Raw genomic sequence first — 23,452 nt, forward strand, 5'->3', positions numbered from 1 at the left:
GCATCTTTATTGTTAACATAGTGTTCCAAATTTTAATATGCTCCTATCCACAGACCATGTTACCTGCCACCACCCATTTGTGGGGAAGAGTCCCTTGTCCTCTCAACATTTGGATAAGCTGCTTTCTCAATGCAGGTGTTTAGAAGCTGACAGTGTGTTATGGGGGGGGGGGTGAGGATGTTAGGGGTAGTGTATTAAGAAGGTATCAGTGGTTTGGCAGGTGTGATGAAGATCAGGATTAGGATGAGGATGAAAGGGGGTGGGGTGCTAGTAAGGTATCAGTGGGTTGCCAGGTGTGATGAGGATGACAGGGGGTGGGGTGTTAGTAAGGTTGCAGTGGGTTGCCAGGTGTGATGAGGATGAGGATGGCAGGGGGTGGGGTGTTAGCAAGGTTACAGTGAGTTGCTAGGTGTGATGAAGATGAGGATAAGGATAACAAGGGGTGGGGTGTTAGTAAAGTATCAATAGGTTGCCAGGTGTGAAGAGGATGAGGATCACAGGGGGTGGGGTGTTAGTAAGGTATCAGTGGGTTGCCAGGTGTGATGAGGATGAGGATGCCAGGGGGTGGGGTGTTAGTAAGGTATCAGTGGGTTGCCAGGTGTGATGAAGATGAGGATGATTATACAGGGTGGGGTTTTATCAAGGTTGCAGTGGGTTGCCAGGTGTGATGAAGAAGAGGATGACTGGGGGTGGGGTGTTAGCAAAGTACCAGTGAGGTGCCAGGTGTGATGAGGATGAGGATGACAGGGGTGGGGTGTTAGTAAGGTATCAGTGGGTTGCCAGGTGTGATGAAGATGAGGATGAGGATGATTATACAGGGTGGGGTTTTAGCAAGGTTGCAGTCGGTTGCCAGGTGTGATGAAGATGAGGATGTGAATGGCAGGGGATGGGGTGTTAGTAAGGTATCAGTGGGTTGCCAGGTGTGATGAGGATGAGGATGGCAGGGGGTGGGGTGTTAGCAAGGTTACAGTGAGTTGCTAGGTGTGATGAAGATGAGGATAAGGATAACATGGGGTGGGGTATTAGTAAAGTATCAATAGGTTGCCAGGTGTGAAGAGGATGAGGATCACAGAGGGTGGGGTGTTAGTAAGGTATCAGTGGGTTGCCAGGTGTGATGAAGATGAGGATGATTATGCAGGGTGGGGTTTTATCAAGGTTGCAGTGGGTTGCCAGGTGTGATGAAGAAGAGGATGACTGGGGGTGGGGTTTTATTAAGGTATCAGTGGGTTGCCAGGTGTGATGAGGATGAGGATGACAGGGGTGGGGTGTTATTAAGGTATCAGTGGGTTGCCAGGTGTGATGAAGATGAGGATGAGGATGATTATACTGCAACCTTGCTATATTATTAGCAAGGTTGCAGTTGGTTGCCAGGTGTGATGAAGAAGAGGATGACTGGGGTGGGGTGTTAGGAAAGTACCAGTGAGATGCCAGGTGTAATGAGGATGAGGATGACAGGGGTGGGTGTTAGCAAGGTATCAGTGGGTTGCCAGGTGTGATGAAGATGAGGATGACAGGGGGAGAGAGAGAGAAAAAAAGGAAAGGCACAGAAAGAGAGAAAGAAGGATCACAAATATGAAAAAAGAAAACATAACACATTTTTGGCATGATCTGTATTATGAATTTAGAAATTTGGAAACAAATGTATTTTTAAAAGTTTAGAAATATCTGACCTCAATATGCATGCCGCCTGCAGGCAGTAACTGATGCTGTTGAGAAGTCAAAAAAGAACATTGCAAAAACATGTACAGTACAGTTATTTCCTTTGTGGAATCACTACCTGTTGAAATCCATTACAGCCTGTGTCCTCATGCTTTAATGGGAGGCGGATCATCCATAAATCAAGATGTGACATCCACCCACTGTGTTCTTTTTTAGTTACTGGGCATGGAAGAGGAGGGAGGGACTGGGCTGTCATTTAGGATCTGTATACATGCCCACATGTGTGATGTTAATACCATGTGACCTGAATAGCTCAGCTCAGCTCAAATAAGGAAGCTTTCTTTCCAGCAATAGAGACCAAACTGAGCATGTGCAGCCAAACTACACTTACTGTGCTTATCTGGACTTGTCCAGAGTGAACGTGGGGGAGGGGATAATCTGTTCATACAGGATCACACAGCCTTTTTACATAATGCAGAGGATTAATCACTTAAGTTACACAGTGAGTATAACAAGCGTGCTATTCTGCATCTACAGTCTCATTTTACTGTTGTGGGTTTAGTAACACTTTAACTGGACAAGCTGAAGTTAGAAGCTAATTGGCTACCATGCATAGCTGCACCAGATTCTTAGTGCACCAGTTTTAGTAAATCAAACCCTATGTAACATAAATGTTACCTATACAATCACTTTAACCTCTTGCCGACCGCCCACTGTAGTATTACTGCGGCAGGGCGGCTCAGCTGTGCAAAATCACATAGTACTACATGATTTTGCGCATGAGGTCTTGGCGGCGTGCGCACGCCACCGGGGCTGTGCTCCCACTGTGTTTAGACCCAGTGGGAGGCGGGCCACGGGAGGGGCGGCAGAGATTGCCGCCGGCCTCCCGTGATCGTCAGAGAAACTGACAGAAAACCCGCCTGCTTCTGTAAACAAAACAGGCGTGTCTTCTGTCAGACAGGCAGGGAGAGATCAGGAGTTTCAGCTAAGCTGAAACCAGATCTCTCTGTGCCTGTCACAAAATCTCCCCCCCCCCAGTCAGTAAGCATATTCAGGCATACATTACCCCTTTGATCACCCCCAGTGTTAACCCTTTCCCTGCCAGTGTAATTTATACAGTAACAGTGCAAAATTTTTAGCACTGATTACTGTATTAATGTCACTGGTCCCCAAAAAGTGTCAAAAATGTCAGTTAGGGGCCCGATCTATCCACCACAATGTCGCAGTCCTGATAAAAAAAAGGCTAATCGCCGCCATTACTAATAAAAACAAAAATGTAAATAAAAATTCCAAAAATCTATCCCATAGTTTGTAAACACTATAACTTTTGCGCAAACCAATTAAAATACGCTTTTTGGGATTTTTTTTTTTTTTTACCAAAAATATGTAGCAGAATACAATTTGGCCTAAACTGATAAAAAATTGGATTTTTTAAATTTTTTTATTGGGAATGTTTTATAGCAGAAAGTAAAAAATATGGCGTTTTTTTTTCACAATTGTCACTCTTTTTTTGTTTTGAGCGCAAAATCTAAAAACCTCAGAGGTGATCAAATACCACCAAAAGAAAGCTCTATTTGTGGGGAAGAAAAGGTCATCAATTGTATTTGGGTAAAGCATCGCACGACCGCGCAATTTTATGTTAAAGTAACACAGTGCCGAATCGCAAAAAATGGCCTGGTCATTAAGGGGGTAAAACCTTCCGGAGCTGAAGTGGTTAAAGTGTGTGAAAAGCAAAAAATTGGCCTGGTAGAAAAATGGTTTGGATAAATGGAGTAAGTTTCACTGCACTGTTTGCTAGGCACCATTTGCTGTTCAGGTTTATTGCAGGCTTTTTTTTGTTTCTTGAAATAGCTTTTTTTAAAATATATAAATAAAATAATAAGCAATCACAGATAAAAATATAAACATGTTGTAATTTGCATCCATTACTGTAGTTTTATTTGTGAAATTAAGATAGGAACCAAAAGAAAATGCACAAACTAGCAACCTCTTTAATTTGCAGCAGTAGCTTATGTAAGATACTTAACGGCAAACAAGATTGAGTAAAGGTCAAAAAACCCCACTCTGTATCACATGTAAACCACTGATATTGAAAAACCATGGTAACCATGAAAGTCTAGAAATCATAATTATAATTACAGTAGTTGCATATATGCAATTCTTTTGTTTCAGTCATGTTTATGCAAGCTATTAGTGAACTAAGTGCTGCCCCAATTTTTATTAAATATACTGTTTACTAAACAGAATTTCCTTATAACATGCATTTTTGTAATGTATTTTATACATCTAATGCTACTGTAATGCAAATTAATCAATTTACAAAATGATTTTGTATAATATAGAGGAATGCAAAGCTATAAGAAAACATGTAACAATAAATTATGTAGGCAGGAAAAAGGGGAAAGGGGAGACATTATGAAACCTTTAAATGCATCAAAGGTATTAATAAGGCTCAAGTGGGCAGGATTTTCAACATGAAGCTTTAAAAACACTGGGAAATGACCTCAAATTAGCAAGAGCTAAATTCAAAATTATTCTTAGAAAGTATTATTTTACTGAAAAAGTAGTTAATGCTTGGAATAGAATTCCAGTAGACAGTGGCAGATTACCAAACAGACAGAGTAGACACCAGCAATGGATCAAAATAATATTGATTTGATCTTGAAGGAAAACTACAATGTAACTTTATTTATATGTTTACAAAAGATAGAAAAGAATGAATCAACTCAAAGAAACAGAAATTTTACATTAAAAACTCTTTAGAGAAAATGCTGTATTACCCTCCCTGGCGGTATGATTGTTTCCTATTTTAGGTGCTGAAAGCGGTACCGTTATTTTGCTAGTAATTCTTAAGGACGAGCAGCCCAAACCAACTAGTTACATATGATTTTTTTTTACTGTGCGTTCTTCTTTACAACATCTCAGGTATGATAAAATTTGAAAAACAAAATCATAAATAACAATATAATAAATAACTATAAATAAGTTAAAGTATATATACAGTAAAACTGCAGGAAAGGGCACTGGGGGGGGCAAACTAATGTCAATTTATTTTGTAATGTAATCCAATAGGATTACAATATATCAGTGTGTTTGGTGTGTTTTACTTTTCAAATTTGCCGCCGGTTCCACCCCCCTGCGAGCGTCACGTTGCAGGAGACGAAGGCCGGGGCTCACAGCATCGGGCGGAAGGGTATGCTGCAGGGACACATCGTGGGATCCCGGGGACAAGGTAAGTAACCCCTTCCAGAATCCAGTGATGCTCCCTGGCAGTACCCCGAGTGTGGCTCGGGGTTACCGCTAATGGCACTGAAATTTAACCCCGAGCCACACTCGGGAATACCACTAAGGAGGTTAATGCAATGTACCCAATAACAACATAAAGAACATAAACCATAGACACCAGGTTTGCATTACAGTTTGTCTCCAAAAAGCTCATCTTATTTCAGCTCTCAGTTTGTAAAAAAAATTGGTGCCACCTACTGTATGTACGTGTAATGTACAGAAGTGTTTGCCATCGCCATCTAGCAGCCAACATGCACACTAGTTAGTTTGATGTTATCCCACTAGAGCATGTGCATGGAAAACCTTCAGAAACCTGCGAGGGGGGGGGGGTCCCCAAGGTTTCAGCTGCCTAGGGGCCTCCACAGAGTTTAATCTGGCACTGCCAACAGAGACAGTGAATCAGTCAAAAGTAACGGGATTTCAACATGCTTGAGACATACGTAGGTCTATACTTTAGATCACATGTGTCAAACACAAGGCCTGCGGGCCGAATGCGGCCCTACAGGCCATTTCATGTGGCCCTCGCACCTCTCCTGCCGCTGCGGCAACCCCCTCATCTCTGTCCAAACGTTGTCTCGGCATTTGGCAGCAAAGAGGAGGACAGAACTTCTCATACAGATTTTGTGCTGCTGCAGCACCCGCTCTTCTCTGCCTCCCCTGGTCTTAGCATTCAGCAAACTCCAATCCTCCTCTGGTCCTCCTCTAGAACCTGCACTTTCTGCTTCCCAGCCACATCCACAGCTTCTTCCAGGCAGCAGCACAAGGTAAAGGGGCTGTACTGTGATGTAAAAGAGGGTGGGAAATTTTGACCTCCAATAGTGGGGGGGGGGGCTCTTGACATCTGATGTAAGTAGGGATGCACCGATCTGACTTTTTTTGACCCGATACCAATATCTGGCGTTGTGAAATCGCGGATACCGGAACCGATCCGGAGCTACACACAAAGCAAGCGGCTGCAGTATAGAGCAAAGCTGCTGCTTCATGTGTACGGCTCCTCCATTCACAGACGGAGTGCATCTGATATCACTCCGCCTGTGAGCTGGGATTATACAGGAAGTAACTAAGCAAAAAATGGATCGGCCAGTGGATCGGTCAATGTTACCGATCCCCGATCCAGCTATAATGGCCATATTGGCGCCAATATCGGATCCAAATATCGAATCGGTGCATCCCTAGATGTAAGGGGGAGTAGGGTGCTTTGGAAAACTAGTCTTACAGATGCAACTGGCCCTTTGAGGGCAACCATAATGCTTATGCGGCCCATGATGAAATTGAGTTTGACACCTCTGCTTTAGATAGAGGCACTTTTTTTTGCCATCACTCGTCTATGCTGTTTTTATGTTTCTAGACTGCCAGTGCTGATATTCTCTATTGAAAATGCAACTTGCCTGGCTGTTCAGCTGATACTATTACATTCTGGGTCTGTTGCCAAGACAAATCAGGAGTTCTGATTCTACCTCCATATTTCTCCAAGTACATGTTTGTAATTCCATTATGTTTTGTTTGTTTGAATAGAGTAAGGATGTTTAACCCTTATGCTTCTTGGTCCATTTGTCGTATGGACCCGCCAGCAGGGGGTTTTACACACATTCCCTGTGGCTGTGTGTATATCTGACAAGCAATCTCCTGCCTGTCAGCTGGAAGCATTCAGGCAGCAGCGACTGCTTCCACACACCCCCAGTAACAATGCCCCCCCTCGTGCTTGCCCCAGCCATGTGCCATGGGCTCCCCTTGCCCATCTGCGGACCAGGGACTGACATAGCAAGCACCACCAAGTAAAGGGGAGGGAGCAGAGTGGACACATGTCCACTCTCCCCCCCTCCTTGCTGCTGACTCAGAAATCACCATGTTTGACGTTACTTCTGGGTCAACCTTTCAGTGTCCCCGGCCAGCATGGTCAGGAAAGATCTGCATCGCAATACATTCAGTGGAGCACAGGGGAGACATCCAGGGTCTCTTAGAGAATCTGTTAAAGAGAACCATTAAAGAGAACCGGTAACCAAAAGATCATTACAAAGTTAAGTAAAATAAAAAATGTGAAATAGTAAATAAATAAAATTACACACAAGCACATAAAATACCCCCCACATATACACACATATGAATGTAAACACATGCAATGGGGGTGTCTAGACATATTACATATCACTACACATGAGTGAGAGCACCAGCCTCACTCATGTGAGAGCACCAGACCTCCCCTGTAACACTAGCCTGATGACCTGATGACCTATAGAGGGCTTTTAAAGTGTCACCTTTGGAAAATATAAGGTACTAAAGTTTATCACCATTTCACGGGCGCACACAAATTTAAGGTTTGACATGCTGGATATCTATTTACTCAGTGTAATAAAACAGAAAGAAAATATGCTTAGTGTGAATCAGTCAAACAATCAATTAATTATGTCAAGAGCTGCACCTATCATTCACCAGAATACAAGATGATATCAATTGTTATACACCAGAAATAATAGTGCATAAAAACAAAAACATCAATATAAAAAAAAAAGTCTGATGATATCTCAAATAATGTTAAAACAAATAAATATAAAGAAGTGAGTGCGTTCAGATAGGAGTAAATAAAGAATTCCAGCCTTCCACCCGCAGAATGCTCAATTCTTGAAACACACACTTTTCTTGTGCCCTTCACCACATGAATGAGTTTCTTACCAGATTTTGTTGATCCCCAATCACAGAGATCAACAAGGCATGTTAAAATTTGAATGATTCCAGGCTTTCAACAGTGAACCACCAGCATAAATACTAATTCTAATCACAATCGCCGGATGACCACATGCAGGATATTATGCAAAGAAACTAAGGCCACACGTAGTGTATGTATTGTATGTTTATTTTAAAAAAGCACAGACAGGTGCTTGACATTTAAAAGATAGATCAGCACATAGTAACAAAACGCTGCACAGACTTGCAATCGGCAGGCGTGATGACGTCACGAGTTAAGCCCCTCCCCAGGCATTTTGTGTCAATATGCATTGTCAGGGGAATGGGAGCAATGCAAAGGAAGGGCTTAGCTCATGAAAGGTTGCTCCTATTCCACCTTCACACGTTAAGCCTTTTGCTTTATGCACTTACTAGGTTGATATTTTGCTGTACCAGTCTCTAGTGTTAGGAAAAGAGGGTTTCCTCCTCAGCACAGGACTTAACGGCTTAGCCACATTTAAAAGAAACATAAAGAATGGCATTTAAAGGGATCGCATATTATTGGATGTATAGGTTAAGTAATGCTGTTCTGGTTTAGAAAGCAAAACTTGACAGGGCGGTGTGTGTGCCTGTGGTGGTTAAATATACAGTATATATAATATTATACTAACATGAGAAGAAACACTATCTGTGAAACATGAATTGTAAGCCAGAAAAATGCACAGAGCAAGAGCATCCTTAGCACGTTATATGAGCTGATACTGGCCTTATCCCTACACTTACAGTTGTAATCAATGTAGGAAAGGCAAAAAAAACTTTAACAGTGAAAAATTATTTGGTATCCTGAGATAATCTTTAATATATTAGTCATATGTATATCTCTTGAACTAAAAAAATGTCACTCCTTTTACCTTGGAATATAGTGACATAATATGGCAGTTTATAGATCGGTAATGAAAGCACAAAGGCAAAAGGGGTATGTAACACATTTTAGGATGGCTTGTCATTCTCATCCCCTTCTTCCTACTATATTATTGGTGTTTATCTTGGATTTAGTTCCTGGCTGTGACTGATCAAGCCCTACTGTGCATTGCAAAATGCTGTGAGACCAGTTTTAGCATCCTGGGATCCCACACAAATGCACAACGAGAATCTAGAACTAAGACAGTGCAACGCAAACCCTTAAGGCTGATGACACATGAGTGAATCTGTTGCCAGGGACAAATCACCAGCAGCAGGATCTCTAAGAGGCTGTCTGTCTATCTCTATGGATTCACTCACTATGTAGCCAGATGCAGCTTCAGCTACATAGGGAGTTATTCTATAACTACAAAACAGGCAGCCTCTTAGATTTCCTGCCACTGTCAATTTTGACAAATTGTCAGGGGCAGATCACTTGTGTGTCAGGGGCATGAGATACACATGATGAACCAAATTAGACATTTCTAAAGATCACATATATTTTTCAAGAAATATTGTAGGTACCTTACATTGAATGTTAAGCTCTGCTAAACAAGGAAAAGGCTGCCATACTTGGAAGTCTGTTATCTGCAACAAAAGTCATTAAACTCTGCCAACAACTGTTGAATTCATTCAGTACCTTAGCTCCCCACTGTGCCCTAGCTCATCATACCTGACCCCTTTTTAAAGAGTATCATTTTAACTCTTGTAAAGTCTTTAAATTGTGTCTCTTGAGAAATGCTGGATAAATCTGACACATAGCAGTCAACTCGGTTGCTGAGTAAAGTAAAAGAGGAAAAAAATCAGGATGTTCCTGCAAAGGAAGGCAGCTACAATTGAGCTTGCCTTTCAGGGAAAATCACCAATGCGTACCACCTCCTTCTGAGATTCTGTGTCTCTCTGTTTCTCTTCTAGCCTTGAATGACTTTATTTGCCTCACTAGCTCTACCTCTTCCTGAGTTTCACATTTCCCTTCAGTGCCTCTGGTCTTTTTCTGTTTATCACCTACTAATTTGCTTTAGTTAAAATAGTACAAAAGTCTTTTTTTTAAATGGTAACTCCACTTTCATGGGGAAAAAAATAGCAAATAAAGAAAAAACAATATAGCGTATACAATTGCGGCACAAATCATATTGTAATGGAATGTTATTAAAAATTACCTTTCTTTTTCTATCTGCAGCTGTTGTCATTTTCTGAAAATGCAATACAATATGGCTACCTGGAGGTGTTTTGTACACTGAATGTGTACTAACCACACCCCAGAAACATTTTCCTGCTTGTGTGATTGGCTCACCAATTTCCCCAGAAGTCTGCTGAAGATACAAGTCAGATTTCTGGCATCCCCTGCAATAAAAATGTCATTTTTAGTGAGATACTCCCAATAGGAACACGTCTAAAGGGATGCAGACACAGCTGATTTGCTCATTAGAGCCCTGCAGCTGCCACAGCTGATAGATAATTATGAAACCACTCCCATTAGACCCACATAGCACAGAGGCATAGAGGAGCAAACAGGGGTTTCTTCAGAATAGCAAAAGGTAGGAATCTGCAACAAAGTTTGTTAAAATGCTTGTAATGTACATAAATCACCCAGAGGGGAATGTTTTTTTTATCAACAAAAGTGTAGTTATGCATTAATGCATTTTCTGTAAATGCAAATGGTAAAAAAACATCCACTTCCTGTCCTACCCCTGTCTGTAAAGACTTAGGTATTGTTCAGATGTTCTGTGCTAGGGCCATGTTTACCTTTATGCAGCATGCCCATGCAGGCAGCTTCATTCATGTCAGCATAGACAGTGTTCATTCAGGGCTGTGCACTCATATAAATGTCAAATTGGGAGCAGTAGCTGTGTCCATGCAGCCACTGCTTCCCAATTAACATGAATGGGACTGTCTGCACAGGCATTCACAGTGTACACATCCCTCACATGGACATATGCTGTAGTAGGCCCTTGAGAATGAGGCTTTACCTATTTCCATGCCCCCTTTCAGTGCTGGCATCAGTGTCGCTCCCCTCACTTCTTGGTTTTACAGAAGAAACTGATGGCAGCAAAACTCTGGCTCCAGCGGCTGTCTGTCAAACCACTGTGAGGAGGTAGCAGGAGTGTAGTTTACCAGCCCTGTGTGTGTCTATAGATGCAAGAAGCTCTGCACAGGACCCAACAGCAGCATGGCTGTCTGCCAAATGAGGGAGGAGCCTACAACACCAATTGGGGATTGTGAGAAGAGGTGGAAAGTGACATTTCTGTGCAATATTATAGCACAGAGCAGACATATGTTATCTCTTTTTTAATGTTGTTTTTTTTTTTTTTTTTAATTTTGACTTTAATGTTACTTTAATGCAAGTTTGTCTTCATATGGTAAACTCACTGTGGTGTATCTATTAAAGGCAAGGCAGAGAGGATGTTCAGTTCTGTAACAGATGTTGCATTTTGCAAGGGGATTTCCTCCAGAGCTTAGTGAATGAGGAGAAATCTAATTTCCAGCATTCTGCATTTTCACTGGCACATGAATGGAAGATGGAAGTCATCAGAGATTCACCTCTGGGAATGTCCTTGCAAGGAGCAACTTTTCTTGCAAAGTGAACAAACTTTTCGCACTTAGGAAATTAATTCTGCTGTTTCTTGTCGTCTATGTATCAACTCAGTGGCATCTTCTTTTTTTATTTAAATATGTTAAAAGAGAAGTACGGCCAAAGCTTTTTTAACCATAATTCTCCTATGGATCACAGGAGGGCAGTTGGTTCTGCACTGCTGTGATCCTTTTCAGCTGACAGCGGGCTGTAGCGGGACAGTGTTGGTCCAAGCTCTGAAAAGATCCTGACCATATGGTCAATATTCCCCCAGAAGCCCAGACTGGTACCTGGCTCAGCCTTTCAGCAACCCAGTCCCTTCCGCCCCCCTCCACAGCCCAGCGCTCCAGTGATCGCTGGAGGGGAGAGCAGAGAGACGGTGACTGACAGTCCTGGTTCACTGCTCAGAGTGGAGAGGGAGAACTGAGTGATCAGTGGTATTTGATCGCTTAGTTCTCATTGCAGAGCCAGCGGTGATCCGATGCTGCATCCACTTACTGTAGGCGAGTATAAATGTTTATTTTTTAAAATACTGAACTTCTCTTTTAACCACTTTTTGTTTGTGCTATAGCCGATGATCAGGGCTCCATTCTACGTTGAGTATTTCATAATGTGCTAGTATGCAACACATACTAGCACATTATGCCTTTATCTTGCAGGGTTTTTTTTTTCCCCCAGTGGATTTTCAAACACTTTAATAATCATTGATGGCTATTGTGTAATACCTGCGCTCATAGTGCACCTTTATTTTATTTTGGGAAATTTATTAAAACTGGAGCAGCCAGAACCTGTAGCAGCTGTGCATGGCAACCAATTAGCTTCCAGTTTTCATTTTTAAAGCTTTAGGATACTGCATCCACCTAGGTGAGTATAATTTTTTTTTTTTTCATCCTAAAAATTCTCTTTTAACAATCATTATTGGTTATTGTGTAATACCTGTGCTCACAGTGCATCTTTATTTCATTTTGGAAAATTTATGAAAACTGGGGCAGCCCTGTATGGCAACCAGTAAGGTTCAAGTTTTCATTTTCAAAGCTTTACTGAGCAAGCTAAAGTTAGAAACTGATTGGCTGCTATGCACAGCTTGTTCCAAATTCTGCCTGCTCCAGTTTTGATAAATTCCCCCCATTGTACTCCTAACACTGCACGTTGATCAGCCTCAGTTACTTCTTGGTGATGTGGATTACAGTGATCTGCACAGCCAGAGTATCCACACTCCCTACAACAGCTGCACGGATATCTTTCAGTATAAGATCCTTATCTAGGAGTGAGAGGGCGTCTCAAGCACGGTACCTCCTAAGGATTCCTGGTAATGGTACCTTGCTAGGTAAAGGCTGGGCGTGCTCCAGGAGTCTCTATGGCACAGGCGACACCCCTTGGATCCCAGTTCCCTAGAGAAGGGAGCGCGGCACACCTTGGGAGGAGTGTGCTGCAAGTTTGTAGCGATCATCAGGTGCTGTGAGCTGCAGCCCTGAACAGGAAGCCGAGGGGAAAACTTACACCGTACCAAGACAGCAGCCGGCGATTACTACAATGGGGAGGACATGGAGAAGCCCAAGCGCCTTCGAAACACGCCGCTCTACTAGAGATGAAGGGGTAGAGGTAGGAAGGAAGAGGAGTGCCAGCCGTGCCAGCCGAGGAAGGTTCAGCGAGTCCTGGAAGAGAATAAGTTCAAGGCAAGGATCTACCAAGCGATCTGGACTCCTATCTCAGCAGCCCCAGGTAGGAAAATCCTTCTTGTTCAGTAAGCTTCAATCGCAGAGATGGAGGTGCCTGCTGCCCAGGGTGCTGAACTGGCTGCGCTTGCTTTCTTTAGCGCTGACGCCTTGCGCGTCGCTGTCCGGGGTGCTGACTTCTTGCGCTTCGCTGTCCACGGTGCTGAACTGTCTGCGGCCACTGCCCCGGGCACTGACTCCTTGAGCTTCGCTGTCCAGGGTACTGAACTGGCTGCGGCCACTGCCCCGGCCACTGACTCCTTGAGCTTCGCCGTCCAGGGTGCTGAACTGGCTGCGGCCACTGCCCCGGCCACTGACTCCTTGAGCTTCGCTGTCCAGGGTGCTGAACTGGCTGCGGCCACTGCCCCGGGCGCTGACTTCTTGAGCTTCGCTGTCCATGGTGCTGAACTGGCTAAGCAAGCCGACCACTATCCATTGAGCAATTTGTCTTCGATGGGCTTGATGTCTCTTTTGTACACAATGTGATAGCTCACAGTGCAGCACAGCTTGGCACACAAAGTGTTACCCAAACCATGTCCATGGGCGACCAACAGGTTAACCTGGCAGCATGCGAGTTGTAGGCACTTTAATAAGCAGCATAAAAGGGCACATGAATACTTAAGCAGGGAAGCGGAGATGAGTTATCAAACATTTACTACAGTTTTGTCTGCTGATGAAAATAACATATTTTGGAAGTCTCTTGTGTAAATGACAGGAGGCAGCATCTGTCATTAATATGTAATAGGGTGACATTTACCACCAGAATGTTGTGTGAACTTGACTCTTCTCTTATGAAACATCTGGCTCAGCTAAGGCAAAGCAATCCACCAATCAGTCTTCTGTTTTTTGCAGCATTTGCTGCGTACTGATTCGTTGCCTAGGGTTACTGCACAATACATATTATTATAATTGCTCGCTGCACTGCCTTTTAAACCAATATACTAACAAAAAATAAGTAAAAGTCGGAGGGCCTTCCTTCATTTGAAATAACGAATGCAATGCAATCCACCAATCAGTCTTCAGTTGTATCGCAGTATGTACTGAGTACTAATTGGTTGCCTAGGGTTACTGCACAATCCATATTATTATTATCATTGCTCTCTGCACTGCCTTTTAAACGAATATACTAACAAAAAATAAAAAATAAATAAAAGTCGGAAGGCCTTTCTTCCTTTGAAATAACTAATGCGATGCAATCCACCAATCAGTCTTCAGTTTTATCGCAGTATGTACTGAGTCCTGATTGGTTGCCTGGGGTTACTGCACAATCCATATTATTATCATTGCTCTCTGCACAGCCTTTTAAACTAATATACTAACAAAAAATAAAAAATAAATAAAAGTCCTTTCTTCCTTTGAAATAACTAATGCAATGCAATCCACCAATCAGTCTTCAGTTTTATCGCAGTATGTACTGAGTCCTGATTGGTTGCCTGGGGTTACTGCACAATCCATATTATTATCATTGCTCTCTGCACAGCCTTTTAAACTAATATACTAACAAAAAATAAAAAATAAATAAAAGTCCTTTCTTCCTTTGAAATAACTAATGCAATGCAATCCACCAATCAGTCTTCAGTTTTATCGCAGTATGTACTGAGTACTGATTGGTTGCCTTGGGTTACTGCACAATCCATATTATTTTCATTGCTCTCTACACTGCCTTTTAAACTAACATACTAACAAAAAATAAATAAAAGTCGGAGGGCCTTTCTTCCTTTGAAATAACGAATGCAATGCAATCCACCAATCAGTACTCTATTTTTTTGCAGCATTTACTGAGTACTGATTGGTTGCCAAGGGTTACTGCACAATCCATATTATTATCATTGCTCTCTGCACTGCCTTTTAAAAATGCCTAGATGTGTGCCATGGTTAACATGTCAGCGAAGTCAGGAAGTGTTTATTTTGATAGTAGATGTGTTATTTGTGTGGTGCTTCTGGAGATACACTGGGATGTTGCTTTTGTTTTCTCTTTGACTAGGTGATTCACAAGGGAACCCCAATTAAGATATTTATTTTTAGTTACCATGTACTATAAAACTGATAGCACTTTGGCATGTTCAGAAAACCCTGTCGGGTAATGTATTTGAATAATAAATACATATTCATGCCTATATTAAGCTATTTTTTTTAACAAAAGATCTGTAAGTGTACTAAAGACAATGCAAAGGTAACATCAAACAATAGACAGCGTTTAAAAGTAGCCCTCTCATTAAAGTTCAGAGGGGACATCTGTTCCCTTGATTCTTACTGTGGTCCCATGCTTAATATGTTAAGGTTTGATTAAAATAAGAACTAATTATAGGATGGCAGACAACATATTGTTGTCATGCAAAAAGTGGATCGTCAGTATAAAATATTATGTTCACAAGTATCACTCTTTGTGGTACCAAGGCACAGGAAAATAAGGCATATCAGTTTCATCAAAGTTTTATTGGGTTTTCCAATATGGATTTGGATTTTGACCTGTGTTTTTGGAAGTATGCATTGTCAATGCTAAACATTTTATTTCAGCATGGGGAATCCATTTTAGTGATGGGGAATCAAACTAGTTCAAGACTTGCTGTAAAAAGATGCAAAATAGTAGCTTCACCTCCAAAACCAACCTTGATTAGATATTAATCTACACCAACTAATTCATCATTGTTACTAATTAATAACAATAAATAAATATTAAAAAACAACTAATATCCATTTATTCATGTATATTATATATATACAATGCTAGTGTCATTTTTGAGGAGTATGCTTTTTTTGTGTTCATCAAAATGGCATCTCAAATTGATGCCCAAGTCTGCAACTTTTACCTGGTGGGCTATTTCTGCAGGATTACATTTTAAGGCACTTGCCAAATGTAGTTGCTTAATATATACTTTACATAAAACTTTTACATATCAATAATTTAAAAGCTGAAAAAATGTTCAGAAATGGGACCATTCAATTGTTGCTCAAGCCTCAAAATATAGATTTGAGTGAGTAAGCATGTACATATACATCAGGAATAAAAATATGCCATAAGCAGCAAATTCACATTGGAATCAGACAATCCAAATATGATAAATGAGTCCAATAGTCCTGAACTTGTTTGGCCTTCCTGTAGTAAATGACAGAACTATGTCTGTGTGGTATGTTATGAGGGTCAAATGAGGTAAAACAGTTCATGAACCAGCTGATTCCTTGCTACACTTCTAGTGTCATGTGTTACTTAACCAATGAGCGATTTAAAAAGCAAAAATCTACAGTGGGCTAAGACATACACACATATATACACACACACACAGGTTTGTATATATATATATATATATATATATATATATACTGTATATATATATATATATATATATATATATATATATATATATATATATATACAGTGCATCCGGAAAGTATTCACAGCGCTTCACTTTTTTCACATTTTGTTATGTTACAGCTTTATTCCAAAATAGAAAAATGCATTATTTTCCTCAAAATTCTACAAACAATAACCCATAATGACAACATGAAAGAAGTTTGTTTGAATTCTTTGCAAATTTATTAAAAATAAAAAATTAAAAAATCACATGCACATAAGTATTCATGGCTTTTGCCATGACTCTCAAAATTGAGCTCAAGGGCAGCCTATTTCCACTGATCATCCTTGCGATGTTTCTACAAATTGATTGGAGTCCACCTGCAGTAAAATCAGTTGACTGGACATGATTTGGAAAGGCACACACCAGTCTATATAAGGTCCCACAGTTAACAGTGTAGGCCAGGGCACAAACCAAATCCACGAAGTCCAAGGAGTTGTCTGTAGACCTCCGAGACAGGATTGTATCAAGGCACAGATCTGGGGAAGGGTATAGAAACATTTCTGCAGCATTGAAGGTCCTAATGAGCACAGTGGCCTCCATCATCCATATATGGAAGAAGTTTGGAACCACCAGGACCACCAGCCAAACAATTGGGGGGAGAAGGGCCCTAGTCAGGGAGGTGACCAAGAACCAGATGGTCACTCTGACAGAGCTCCAGCATTTCTCTGTGGAGAGAGGAGAACCTTTCAGAAGAACACCCATTTCCGCAGCACTCCACCAATCAGACCTATATAATAGAGTGGCCAGACGGAAGCCACTCCTCAGTAAAAGGCACATGACAGCCCACCTGGTGTTTGCCAAAAGGCACCTGAAGGACTCTCAGACCATGTGAAACAAATTCTCTGGTCTGATGAAACATAGATTGAACTCTTTGACCTGAATGGGAACGTGTCATCCCTGGAGGAAACCAGGCACCGCTCATCACCTGGACAATACCATCCCTACAGTGAAGCATGGTGGGGGCAGTATCATTCTGTGGGGATGTTTTTCAGCAGCAGGAACAGGGACACTAGTCAGGATCAAGGGAAAGATGAATGCAGCAATGTACAGAGACATTCCCGATGAAAACCTGCTCCAGAGTGCTCTGGCCCTCAGACTAGGGCAAAGGTTCATCTTCTGACAGGACAACAATCCTAAGCGTAAAGCCAAGATAACAAAGTAGTGGCTATAGGACAACTCTGTGAATGCCGTTGAGTGGCCCAGCCAGAGTCCAGACTTGAACCCAATTGAACATCTCTGGAGAGATCTGAAAATGGCTGTGCACGACATTCCCCATCCAACCTGATGGAGCTTGAAAGAGAGGAGAAACTGCCCAAAAATAGGTGTGCCAAGCTTGTAACATCATACTCAAAAAGACTTGAGGCTGTAATTGGTGCCAAAGGTGCTTTAACAAAGTATTGCGCAAAGGCTGTGGATACTTATGTATATATGATTTTTTACATTTTTGTTTTCTATTAAATTTACAAAGATTTCAACAGGGCTGTATTTTGGCCTAGGACAAAAAGGCCCAGGCCTAGGGCAGCACAAAAGCTGCCCCCCCTCCACCTGAGGCTCTATTGGCCACTGGTTGCTAGAGCCGCCTCTCTCATTCCCCCTCTCTCTCACCGCCCCTCTCTCGGTCTTATCCCCCATCTCTCTCACCCCCCTCTCTCTCTCTCTCTCTCTCTCTCTCACCCCCCTCTCTCTCTCACCCCTCCTCTCTCTTTCACCCCTTCTCTCTCTCTCACCCCCTCTCTCTCTTACCCCTCCCCCTCCTCTCGCTCTCTCTCTTATCCCCCCTCTCTCTCTCATCCCCCCCTCTCTCATCCCCCATCTCTCTCTCATTCCCCTCTCTCTCTCTCCCTCACCCACCCCCCTCTCGTGGGATTCTCAGGGGTTCATGCTGGGACTTGTAGTCCTTCAATTTTGGAGGGAGCCACATCCTTTAAAAAAGAAGGAGTGGGGCAAATTTACATAGGAGGGGATGCCCAATTGTAGTCTTGCCTAGGGCAGCACAAAACCAAAATACACCACTGGATTTCAAACAAACTTCTTTCACATTGTCATTATGGGGTATTGTTTGTAGAATTTTGAGGAAAATAATGAATTGTATCCATTTTGGAATAAGACTGTAACATAAGAAAAAGTGGAAAAAGTGAAGCGCTGTGAATTGAACATTACATTTTATAGATTAATCCCCTTAAACATTAACTATTGTTACCTGCCATAGCTTTCTTGCAATAATGGCAACATAGGGGGCTTTCTGCTTTATGTACCTGGTTGCTTAGCTCGCCTTCTTTCCCAGGGTCATCTTGATTATAAGCTATAGGCAACACCTGCAATAGATCTTGTTTTTGACCTTTTTACACTTGCAGAGCTCTCTGAAGAACAAAAGTTTTAGTGCAGCCCCATTCACATGAATGGCTCAAATTCAGTGGTCGATAGTGATGGCCAAATGCAACAGGGGATATAATTCTTGCTGCAGCTGTGACATAAAGCATCATGGTCATAGCATGTGTACACCCCACTGCTTTTCCAGCCAAAAGAGAGTGGTTGAGAGCCAGTAAAAATGCATCTCAACTACTGTGTTTTACAATGCTAATGTAAATGAGCCCTTACAGTGTCTTGAGGCACATAAAAGTGATCACAAATTACTGGCAGAACGTAGTATTTAATTTAAAACCCAATTAAACCTTCAGTTTAAATGAACTAAATACATTCTATGTGAATCAAAATAATAGATGTTCAATGTCTTACAGTTTGTTTTCTTTCTAAAGCAGTCACAGCAAGTAGAAAAGCCTGTCCCCTGCCAGTAGCTTGAGAGTGAAAGCCTTTCATTCTCTGGGATAACTCATGCTCTTGCTGATTGGAAAGCTCTGGCTCTGGCTCTGGCTCAGCAGGGGTGTGTCAGACCTCTACAAAGAGATCACTGTTTGCCCACAGTGAGCAAGTGTTCAACTCCGCAGAATGCTGGTAGGGCACATGTGTTTCTTCTCAGGCTGTGGCTGCTTTTTAAAGAAAACAAGTTATAAGACTTGATACACCTGTTGTGATATACCTGAAATATATTTAGCTAATTTAAAAAGGTTTATTTTATGAAAGTTTTATTGCACTCAAAATTAAAAAATCATTTTCAGGAAGGTATCAAAAGGAACTCCTTGGTGCACTCTATATATGTGACCAGCAGTGACAGTTTATCCTCAGTATGTGACAAGCAGATGAAAAGATAGAACACTGGGGCAGTCCTCTCTGCTGGTGTCTCCACAGGTCAAAATACTGTCAGAGCTCCACCAGAGTCTCAATCTCCTGCTTTCCAGGTTTGCACAATTTGCTAAGGCTGCATTTCGAGGATGTGCACCTTTATCAGCCTGATAAAAAGGGACATCCTCAAAACGCATGCCTAGCAATCTTCATGTTATGAAACAGAAAGAAGGTTGATTTACTAAAGGCAAAAAGGTTGTTAACTATGCAAGAGAATGTTCACATTGCAAAGTATCTTACCTTAGCTTAGTGAATGTGGTGAAAATTGACTTTGCATAAAATACTCAATTGTGCAAGGAATGTGTGCACATGAATACTTGGAAGTCAGCGGGGTTTTACCTCTTTTGTTAAGCTAAGGAAAAAAATCCCTGCAAAGTGAAAATTCCCTTGCAATGTTAACATCCTTCTTGACTTTGGAAAATCAACCCTTAAGACTGTGTCCAAAATTGATGGGAGGAAGCATGAGAACATACCAGTAGAAAACAGAGGCATTCCTGCTGCTTGTCCTGGCCTGAGGATCACTTATCTCTGGCCAAGCATAGCAATTCCACCAGAGGATTAATTGCGACAGATGAGCTCTCTGTTAACCCCTAAACAGTTTCTTTTATTCATAACTTTTGCATGAGTAAAGAAACGCTGGCAGAAAACCCTAAATCCCATGTTGTGTAAAATACCCTTTGATATACATTCATTCATACAGTGTTCATTCATACATGATTTAAGATTTTTTTCCTCTGTGCACAACATACACATTTAGCTAAAAGACAGTGTTATATTAAAAAAGATTACATGTAAAACATATACAAATACCACAGATATGTGAATAATACAATGTAACAAAAATATTAAGCAATAACAAGATTTTATACACACATCTAAAATTCATGACAGACACTGAGATTAGATTATAGTCCTGAAAAGGTTCAGAAAATGGTGGAAGAATGGAAGGAATTTAATCAAAGTTAATTTCAGGTCATTCAGCAGTAGCTGGGATATGCAGTGTGATAATGACAGTATTACTATCAATGCCTATAGCTGTACATTGTGTACATTGATATAACTTAGTTACCTGACTGTATTTATCACTTTCTAAATGTGTATTGATTACAGGATAACACATATGGGGCCACACCTGCGTATACTTTTTTTTTCTTTTATTATTAGAAGCTGCCCTTTATTCTGGTGCTTCTACTACAGGTGATCTCCTCAAAACCATAAAGAAATCATTATTTTTTTTTTTACTCAAGTAGCATTTAGGGTTTAATTCAATTACATATTAAAGAAAGCCAACAGTTTCGCTTTAGCATTGGGTTCAGTATGAAAAGGTTAAAACCTCTGTCAAGAGTTTATTTTTTTATGCTGTTTGTGTCCCACTGGGTAAATTTCCTTTTACTTTTTGTACTGAAGATATGATAGGAATGAGAGCAAATCTTAAAGTAAAGGAAATCAATTTTTTCAGCCTTGTTTATGTTGGCTTTAGCTTGAATGGAAGCTGTGTGTACAGCAAGCTTTTGCAAACAGGGAATAGATAAGAGGGGGTATGTTCCATGCCCCCCCCTTTCGTAGAGCATCTGTGGAGCAGCAGCTAGCTCTGATAGGGGTTTGCTACCATGGCAAAAGGACTGTTTGATCAAAGTTCGGCGGTAAGCAGTGAGTGACCCAGGGTTGCCATGGTAAGTTAAATTTGGAGACCTGATCTTTTTTAATGGCTTCCATTTTGGTATGTATCATCCTGAGATTTATCCTGTATTTAGCCTCAGCTACAATTACAGAGGGGGATTTCCAAGCTTTAGCTATCGTTTGTTTTACAGCTGTAAGGAGTTGGACAAAAAGCTTGATTTGTTTGCCTGATAGGGAATCTGGTTTCAGATTGAGAAGTGCCGTGGCTGGGTACAGTTGTACCGATATGTAGAACATTCTGGAGGCGGGGGGAAAAATATCGTTCCAGAAGGTTTAGACTATTGGGCAGGTCCACCATATATGCATATGCGTGCCTTGTTCCTTACAGCTTCGAAAACAGAGAGCTGAATAGAAAAGGATATATTTAGCTATTCTTGAGGGTACTAGGTACCAGCAGGTTAGTACTTTATAATTAGCTAATACATTGGGCGAGGACGATTTGGTTGTTGCCCGAATCTGGGACCAGTTTGCATTGTCTAGAGAGTGCCCAAGGTCCTCTTCCCATTTCAGTGTGTACTGTGGTCTACCTGAGTCTGGCTTGACTACGAGGTGGGAGTAGAGGGATGAAATCAGCCCCCTAGTGTGCAGGTCATGTTTGCATGTGGATTCAAAGCTAGAAAATCGATTGAGGGTATCAGTGTTAGTGATCGATGTGTAGCCCGAAAGATCCGCAAAGAGTCGAGAAAGTGAAAGAAATGGAGGATGTGACAAAACTGTGGAGCCTGATCAGTCCCAAAGATGGCCATGCACTAAAAGTATGTGGGAGAGTTCCTTGCTGGATAAAAAGCCGGGTTCTTGAAGGAGAGGAGGGTTTTTTGGGGGGATTGAAGGTGGTAAGTGAACTTGAGCCTATCCCACAGGGGTGAACCCTCTAAGCTTTTAAACCTCTAGACATCCTATGTCTCTCCCTAAACTTATTCTAAAGATGAAAGCTCATGCATTTATGACACAACAGACCGGATATGTGTATAGACAAGATTGGGAATTTTCACAGTTTGAGTAATGTGAGGTTCATTGTAAGCACTTCATTGCAAAGTAATCATCAAATAATCTATGTAGCAGTTAAGTCAGCTCCCCAGGATTCTTTCAAGATCCTTTTATATGTCTCTGTTATACAATCAATGATTGCTTTGTAATTAGTGTATGTTTCTTGTTAATAAATAAAGAATTTGTTTTAAAAAGGCAATTCAATGCACATCCTTAAAAAAGAAAAACCCTTTTCCAGCCCTTTGCATCAAAAATACTCACTTCTGATACAGAAGCTGCTGCACAACATTCTAAAAAGGATCAATTAGGTTTCAATGAAATTAGTTTCAATAAGTTGCTGGGAAGCTCTTCTATAACTTTGTGCATGCACCCCATAGGCTATAATTGCATTCCATCAACCTGTTAGTTCAGGAGAGAGGTTCCAATTATAGCCTATGTAGCTGCAGGACGCAAAATTGAAAAGGATCTCTCCAGCGATTGTGTTTCTTTGGAAACCCAATTGCTGACTTCCAGGACAGTGTGCAGTTCTTCTGATTTGTAAGGTGTGTATTTTTAAATCATAAAAGATGAAGGGCAAGAAAAAGGGTCTTTTTGTTTAATTATCCTTTTAAATCTGATCTGCTAGTCAGTAGTCCTGGTATAGTACACTTTCAGACCTGCAGCAAGGTTTTGAATATCAGTGGAAACCCCACGTGCCCCACCTGAAAGAGCCCATTGCATGGATTCTGGGGGTCTACAGCTTTCTTTTAATATACAGATGACCTGATTGGTATATAATTTCAGTATACCTGAAGCCAGATCCCCTAAATGCAAGTAATCAAAAGCAGGAAATACCAGACCCTCCATCATGACCCACCCCACTCCACTCACCCCACTCTACTCCTACTCCTGATCATTTTTCTTTGTAATGAAAAAGGAAAGAGATTATCTGTAGCACAGTATTTTTTAACCTTCCTGAATGGATGATTTTGAAGGGTCTGAACTATGTGCCTTTCTGATTATACTCAGCCGACATTTGCTAGATTGTATAGACTAAGTTCAGGAAGTTGTAATTGGAAAGGCAAAGAGATAATCAGAAGGAAAGTGTACCTAGATTCATGTTGGAGAATCTGCAGTACTGTAAGAGGGGCTTCAACATTTAAAGTGGTAATTTAAACATCAAATGTAGCGTTTATCCCCTTCTTGTCATACTCAATCTATTCTGCATTTTCAACTTCCAACCTGGCACACTTCATCCATTTTTTTATCTTTTATTTTTATTTACAGGTGCAAACTAGCACAGTTATTGAGAGGAAAAATTCCCTTAGATGGGCACTGCAGCAGTTGGCCATTGATTT

The sequence above is a fragment of the Pelophylax lessonae genome (assembly GCF_965119305.1).
Source record: "Pelophylax lessonae genome assembly, chromosome: 1".
Lineage (NCBI taxonomy): Eukaryota > Metazoa > Chordata > Amphibia > Anura > Ranidae > Pelophylax > Pelophylax lessonae.